The sequence below is a fragment of the Mesoplodon densirostris genome, chromosome 17 (genome assembly GCF_025265405.1).
Source record: "Mesoplodon densirostris isolate mMesDen1 chromosome 17, mMesDen1 primary haplotype, whole genome shotgun sequence".
Taxonomy (NCBI): Eukaryota; Metazoa; Chordata; class Mammalia; order Artiodactyla; family Ziphiidae; genus Mesoplodon; species Mesoplodon densirostris.
The window spans coordinates 56115196-56124278 of NC_082677.1; positions in this window are offsets into that span (position 1 = coordinate 56115196).

The window sequence follows — 9083 nt, forward strand, 5'->3', positions numbered from 1 at the left end:
TGGCACTGACATATATACACTACTAAATGTAAAATAGATAGCTAGTGGGAAGCAGCCACATAGCACAGGAAGATCAGCTCGGTGCTTTGTGACCACCTAGAGGGTTGGGTTAGGAAGGGTGGGAAGGATATGAAAGAGGGAGGGGCTATGGGGATATATGTATATGTATAGCTGATTCATTTTGTTATACAGCAGAAACTAACACAACATTGTAAAGCAATTATACTCCAATAAAGATGTTAAAAACAACAACAAAAAAGTTATTGATGTCCTCAACATGTTTAGTATTCAAAGGGGAGAACAAGTACATGATAACATGTCATATGTTTGGTAATGATCTAAGTGTTTTGTAAATATTGTGTCTTTTAATCCTTACAATAGCCCACTGAGGTAGCTGTTATTATTGTCCCCATTCTTTCTTGGAGAACCTGATGAAAAGACTTTAAATAAATTGTCTGTAGTATCATAGGTAATTAACCTTGATAAGGTTTATAATTGTGGTTATTCTGACTTCAGGTAAGTACTGCCTAAACATATGCTCTACTGTCTCTGAACCACTATGCTGTACTCTGTCAAGATGTAAAGCTAGCATGATAGAAATTATGATGTAAAACAAATAGAAATTAAATAGTAAAAGAACACAGGAAAGTGTCAGTTATTTTAAACTGGGAATAGTGAAAGTTTAGCTAAATTAGTGGCACTTAAAATTGGCTTAGGAAGTCCACAGATAGAAAAGAGAGAAAAAAATGTTGTATGAACAAGTACACAAAAAAGTGATTATTCGTGAACTGCCTCAATCCACATTGTAGCTGCAATATTTTGCCATGGATTCTTTTCTAAACTTAACATTTGGATTTTTCACCTGCTAACTCTTCTTGTCTACCACACTCAAGATTCAATATAACGCAAAAAAAAATAAAAATAAAAAATAAAGATAAAAAAAAGATTCAATATAACTACCTAATTATTCATTTATACACTCAGCCCAAATATGGAGAATTTATAGTATGTTCCAAGTCCCTTTCCTAACTGAATAGGAAACAGAAATCAAGATGTAGTCCTTACCAACACAGAGTATGCAGTACTGTGTGGGATGAAGAAAAATAAAAATTTATCTACAATTTACATGTTATTTGGTAGAAGTAAGCCCAGGAGTTAAGAACAATCAAGCCAAGTCTACTAAGGTTCAGGGAAATATTCCTGTAGAAAAAGATGCTGAAGCAAGTACTGAAAGATAACTAGGAATAAGAATTGGAGTAAAATAACATTCTTGGTCAATGAACCAAATATGAAGAATTACGGAGGAGAGAAAGATATACACCATTCTCTAAACCATGTGATATATCACCCCAAACTTCCCTAACTGTATCTGTTTGTGAGACAAAGATTTTATAGCACATAGGGTCAAGTGGTACTACTGCTAATTGGGTCTTCCACCTGCTAATTCTTATTATTTACAAACTGTAATAAGACTTGAACTCTGCAAGAAATATCAACATGCTTAGGAGAGACTGCCATACTCTATCTTTAAAATATTTAAGAACACGAAAAACTGCAAGTGAGGCACTAAAAAGGAACTGTGATCAAACCAGGGACTGAAATAAATGGGATTAAAGGTACCTTGCATCATATACCTTGCTAAACAAAGAGGAACGAAATCAAAAGTGATATGGTTGTATACGAAGGACAGAATAGTCCCTGGTGGACCATGGGGTTGGCATGATAACCCAGGTAACCTCGCCACCCAGTTAAATGTTGCAAGTTGCATATAGAATGTGGCTTAAAAGTAAAAATAAAAAATAAAAATAAAAGGTCCAGTGAAAAGTGAAGTGATATTGTGAAAAATAATTTGCTAAAATCTTACTATGGTCTCTTCTTACAAAGCTTTCTTCAATTTGTGCAGCCAGAGTAAATTACTCACATTGCCATGCTCCCCTAACATTCTGTACAAATGACGATTACAGCTCTTACCAAATTTTATCACACATTCCATATTTATATCTTTTGGTTATATAATAAGTTTCCAATTATTCCAATGAATGATGTACGAATTATTTTTTTAACTAATTAACTGATGAGAAAATTGAATACATATTTTTGGAACCTGTTCATATATATAATTTGCTTTTATACATTATTATTTTGTGAATAGCTAATTTAGAAGAGGAAAATCAGCTCAAACACTTGCTATAAAATATTTCAGATAAAGTATGTATAAATATTGAATAGAAGTTTAAAGGAAAGAAATAAGCTAGTGAAACTTCATCTGTGAGATCCAAAGTCTTTTTAATATTTTATTTTCAAATTAAGTAATAGGCATTTGTATTTTCTTTCTTATATGAACTAAAGTATAATGTAAAATATAATGCATGTAATCATATAGATATTTAGTATATAAATATTATACCCTAATACATTTTTGTTGTGATTATTTTGATTTTATAAATTTTTTATCATATTCCAGTAAAATGATCTAAGGTGGTATATGCTACTATATATATATATATATATATATATATATATATATATATATATATATTTTTTTTTTTTTTTTTTTTTTTTTTTTTTGCGGTACACGGGCCTCTCACTGTTGTGGCCTCTCCCGTTGCAGAGCACAGGCTCCGGACACGCAGGCTCAGCAGCCATGGCTCAAGGACCCAGCCGCTCCGTGGCATGTGGGATCCTCCCGGACCGGGGCACGAACCCGTGTCCCCTGCATCGGCAGGCAGACTCTCAACCACTGCGCCACCAGGGAAGCCTCATGCTACTATATTTTATCACCTTACATATGTATCAAGGCATTTTTCTATAATAAGTTACTCAAAAAATAAGTACTGAGGTCCTTCCACTGAGAGTCCAAAGATTCTGGGAACATAATAACTTAGACTGGCAAAGCCCCACTATTACACAATGTATATTCTAGTTCGGAATTATATCAGTAATTAAGCTCTTGTCATTCAGCTTCCAATCAACCCCTTGATATTCTACTTTGCAATACTTGGACTAGGATTCTTCAAACCAATTTTTTTTTTCTCGTCAGCTGACTTCTTCTATCTTCTGCCAAATGAACACACTATAGGAAGGTAGGAAGGAAAAAGATGGGTGTACTTTTTCCTTTCTCTTTGGTTGCTGTTTCAGTTGGCACCTCTATGTCATTGGATCTTTGCCTTGGAAGTAACACCACTTTGATCCATTTTCCAACTTCCTTTAGCACTCACAACCAAACTTGTTATACTTTCTCAGAACTACCTGAAAAATTACTATTACTAGCCAGAGAGTGACCCCTGCTCAGAGCCCAGATCTGTAGGCTTATCGCTCCTGAGGTATCAGCACCAGCCGGGAAGTACCCCCTCCTCAATGTCTGATCCCAGGTTGACAGGGACTCTTCCTTTGAGTGTCTATCTTTGGATAACCCAATATTATCTCTGTTTTACTTAAGTGTTTTCAGTTCACTTTTCCAGACATCCCAAAATTACATAACTAATATCCTATACTAAATTTTCTCTGTTGAAATACTTAATGTGGCTTCACTTTCCCTGACTGGGTTCTAATTGGTATTAGATTCAGTACTTGCTATTAGAAATGGTCCAAAGAAAACAGAACGATATACATGTGATTATGAAACTGCTTGGTTATGTTTTGTCTTAAGGCAGTAATGAATTCCTTGACAATGAAAAATGGAATATTAGTGGATTTCCCTGAAAATAAAATTTATTAAATTAATACGTGTTATTGACTGTGAAGTAATGATTGCTGAAGCAAGTGCACTGGGGAGCAAGAGGCTGTTGTATATGACCATTACATTTATAATGATGACTACAGGATATGATCAGTGCAATCTCTGATTCTGAATGCACCAAAGAGTTTATGTAAAGAAAATCCAAGCTTACAACTTTGCATTCTCAGCTCACATAATTGAGAACCAGAGAGCTTCCATGGAAGCCTCAAAAGAATCACCTAACAATCTTGTATTCTTTATAGTTTTAAGACAGAGCTCACAGAATACCAGAACAAAATTGTAATCGTATAGCTTTCCGAATCACAGCATATGTTGAATTCATAGAACTCTCCTCTCTCTCAGTGAAGTATTTATTTTGAAAGAATAAGACTCTAAGATTATAGACATATATAGATATAATCAGATGAGCTGAGAATATTTAATAGCCAAATCTCTCTGAGTCATCTTTGCTAGCAGAAGGATACCCACTCTAAAGAGATCTATGCTCTCCAATGCCTAGGGAGACAAGTTTTACTTGCTATTGCCCGACAGGTACAATAGTATACCTTCATGGTCTTTTTTCAAGGCTATATCAATTTTCCTGCTTTTTGCCATAATCTAGTCTGCAAAAATCTTGGTAGTATTAAAAAACCACAGAACAATTTACACTGTTCACCTATATTTATGAGACTTTGCTTATTAAATATAATGGCAGGAAGTAGCAATGGCCATAAAATGGTTAGTAAGAAAAGTGTGAACCAAAGGTTGGAGTTAAACCCCACAAAAATGAGGGTCTTGCCATCTCATTAAATGATGTATTCACTGAACTAGAGCATATAAATATAATCCTTCCTATGGCACTTTGCATCATCTACTTCAAAAACAATATGTTATACATACTTTGTATAACAAATAAGACTGACAATGTTCAGTGAGTGAGGCCAAGGGCAAGAGAAAACTCTTTAGAAAGTCCCATCTGCAATAAGAGTTATGATGTCATATGAACTTTTTGCAAAGCAGTTCCATTGTTATATAAAATATCTGTGGCAAAAAAAGGACTGTTCTGTGAAATATTTAGCAAGGCCAATAGGGCATTGGGAACTTCTAGGACTATTATGAAGCAACATCTTTCCCTCTTCTGCATATAACATTTTAAAATTTCCTTATGAGAAATACTTTCTGGCTTGTTACTGGGCCCTGCATAAATTGAAAAATGCTCACAAGACATCAAGAGATAATGCAGCTTGACGTAACAATTTGGTTGGGCATCTTCTGGCTAACAAATTGTAAGACAGAACATTCACAGAAACCATCAATCATCCTATGTAAATGATGCGTTAAGAGATCAGGTTCCAGCAAGTAAATAAGATACAAGGAAGTTTAATGAGAAGCTGGTTCAGATTCCTTTAATATCTTCTCTCAAAACATTATCACTCCTCTTCTCATGGCCTCTTGCAGAGTTACTTATGACAAATTGACTGAAGAGGAAAGGGGAAATATCTTAGGCCTCTTGTCCATACAGTGTATCTAACCATAAACAGACTGCTGTAGTAATAGAACTACTGTAGAACTTCATTCAGAAGTGTGTCCTTGAAAGGCAACGATAAATGGAAATCACCTCAGTTGGCAGAACATCAATCTACAATATTTTTGTAGATCCTTTGTCTGGATGAATAAATAAATAGATGTATAGATCTATATGCATTTGTATGTGGGCAGTAGCTAGTGGTTTGGCTGTATGATCAGAAATTTGGAAAATGAGTAGAAAACAGAATTGAAAAATTAGTGACAATGGGTTCATAGGAATATATAAATACACCTATTGGAAAGAGAAGAGTATGAAGCTATTTGTCTACCATTGAATGCTGACCTGACAAACGTTCATCTAATTCAGAGGAGGCTTTTAATAATCGGATGGACAACATGACCTCTCTTTTGGATATCAGTCTTTCTCCAACCAACTTGATACTTGATACTTATTTATAAATTGGCCATGGTAGAAAGGATAGCGGCTCTGCATGGGCTAAACAATGTGGAATTTCCTAAGACTCATTTTGCTATCTCCACTGCTAAATACCTAACTTTGCAACATCAGAGAAAAAAATACTGAGGCCCTGATACGGCACTGTTCCTAGGGATGATTTCACTGGATACCATCTCATGGGAAGGGCAGTGATTTGTCCTCACTGGTTTAGAAAGATACCTTATTTATGGATTTGCTTTTCCTGCACATAATGTTTAATAGCACCACCATCTATGGACTTATTACTTCTGAACAAAGGAATTATTTGCAGCAAATAAATGTGGAAATGGGCATGTGCCATAAAATTCAGGGTTTTTTTTTCACATATTTTATCATCCCAAGCAGCTGTCTTCATAGAAAAGAGGAGTGACCTACTAAAGGCTCGGCTATAGTGTCAGTTGAGAATTAATTCCATGAAAGTTTACTGTTCTATCTTACAGATATGTGATCTATGCTTTAAGATAAGTATCAAAATATGGACAATATTTTTCCGTTGCCAGAAAATACAGATCTTAGAATCAAGGGGTGAAATGAGGAAGGATCAAATTACTATTGCTTTAGTTTTCTATTACTGCCATAAAAAAAAGGTCACAAACTGAAACATTCACTTAAAATAGCACAAATTTATTGTCTCAGAATTCTGTAAGTCAGAAGTCTGGTGGTCTTGGCTGGTTTCTTGGCTTAGCTTCTAAGAGGACTGAAATCTTGTGGTAGCAAGATTTTCTACCAATTTTCTATGCAATCTTTTCTGGAGGCTCTGGAGACAAATCCACTTCAAAGCTCATGCAGAATTTTTTGGTCAGAATCCAGTTCAATTTGGTTGTAGGACTAAGGTCCCCATTTTCTTTCTGGCTGTCAGCCAGGGTTTCTTCTCATCTTCTCATCTCAGGTTACCCCCATACTCTATCTCATTGAATCTCTCCTCCATCTCAAAACCAGCAATGAGTTGTATTCTCATTCATAAAATTTCAATCTCTCTGACCTCCCCTTATGCTTCATTTCTCTTCTGCACCTGTCTGAATGATTCTTCTGCCTTCATTTTCTGTTTTTAAGGATTCACATGAATACATTGAACCCACCTAGATAATCCAAGATAATGCCACGTTGAGGTCATCTGATTAGTAATCTTAATTCCATTACCAAAGTCCTTTCACAGAACTACCAAGATTAATGTTTGTTGAATAACTAGGGGATGAGTATCTTGATAGGGGAAGACACTTTTATAATCCTGCCTGTCACACTATTGCACCTAATAATTCATTTAGAAAGCTTTCCCTTTACCAAAAATGTTTGTTGTGCTCTTACCACTAGGGCACAGAAAAAAGGTCCACTGAACTGGACGTTGAAGTCATCACTTGGCCATTTTGATCTCCTCGTTCCACTGAATATGCAAATAACACGATAGTTATGGGGTGATATTAATGATTGTGATACCTATGAGGTAAATACGTTACTGATACACATTAGGGATAAGGAGGAGTGTGCTTAGAACCCACAGATTTATCTGAGGTGTCACTTAGTACCTCCCTGTTTAAAAGTAAACATTAATGAAAACTACAGCAACCAATAAAAGTCAGAACAAAAAATGTTAGATCTTTCAGAAATGAATTTTGAAAAAAGAAAGAAATGAATTTTGTGGTCACTCCATAAGGTAAAGAACTTGAACCTGCCTAGAACAATGAATTGGTAGTTAAAAAAAAAAGAATGAAAAAATATCAGCTTTGTAGATTATGGGCTTATATTTAGAGAAAAAAAAACAGGATTGTAGCAGGTATGCATATTCCCCCCTCTACTTGTTACTTACACACACACACACACACACACACACACACACGTGAATATACCATCCAATTTTTTTGTTTCTACCTCCTATTTTTCTTTTATTATTGTGTAAATTGAACATTGTTAGTTAACTTTTCATGTAGCATTTAGATTTCAATATATTCATATGTGGGGGGGCTGTAACACCATTAGTGAACTATTTAAAATAAATCAGAGGTGGATGATGTGATATTTTCTGAGTTGAATAAAATGAGTCTTAGCATCTTGCCCCGTCTTTTGGAAAGAGGGCAATAACTTCTCTCTTTGCATGAAAAATAGTTACATCTTGTTAGGCAAAGGGATAAAGTTGTATTTGTTATTGGATGGAAGTTTATTATAATAAATGTATGTGTGGATACAGTGTACCAAAAAGATGAGATATACTGGTTGTTAAACATTTTCTCTCTGCTGCATCATATCATTTGCTCCCCAGTTTCTTAACCACTAGTCAGATAACATCCCATGCTTATCAGTTTAAGTCTCATTTCCATTGGGCCCATTTCTCCAAGTTCTTAAAGCACTACCAACAGCCAGTTTAGTGTCTTCCTCAGAGTTTCAGCCTTTCTTTGCAGGGCCCATTCTGTGAATTCTTAGGTTCTCAGACTCTCTGCCTCTTTTTTATTAAATTTTTAATGTCAGCTGTAGGGATAGTAGTCTGATGTCTGCAGTTGCAATGTCTATGTTACTTCAGTGTTGTCTTTTTGCTTTTCCAGTTCTCCAATACCTATGAAATAATTCCTTATATTTAATTCTCTACTGAAATAACCAGTGTGGTTTCTGTTTTTTCTTGAAAGTACCCCCTCAGAGAGAGGGAAAGAGTTAATAAGCAAGTAAAACAGTATAATATTAGTTAAACATGATGTTAGAGAAAGTGAATCAGAGAGACACAGAGGTAAAGACAGAGAAAAGAAGGCAGGAAGAAAATCAGAAGAAAGGAGGTAGGGAGGAAAGAGAAGGAAGGAATTTCATATAGTAGAATTACGAAGGAAATAAAGCAAGATAATAGGATGGAAGTTGACTGAGGTGAGTAGTGAAATTTTATACAGTATGATTGAAGAAAGACTCTAGGAATGGGACATTTGAGTGAACACCTAACATAATAGTCTGGTGTGATACTGATAAATGTTACGGTGATTTTCCCATCAGCTTAGTAAAGACATACGATTTTCAGCATGGAGCATAACACAGTGTGATGCATGCTGAAAAGCAGAATCAGTATGAGGATTTGAGCAATGGAAGAGCTGTTATGGAAATGTTTAACTCCCCATTCAAAGTTTTGAGCCTAAATATTGTTGAAATCCAGATGGCTGACTTAAAGCATACCACAAAGGAGAAGTGTGGAATGTCCCTAAAGTGTTGGAATGTAATTGAAGTATCATCTGACTTTTCATTTGCAAGGTAAGCAGTTTTTCATGGTTTCCTTTTTATATTTACATAAAAAGGATTTCTTAGTGAGACCAGAAGGCTTAGTAATGAAATAGAACTTTTGAAGCAATAGCAGTCAAGTTGAGAAGTTGTTTT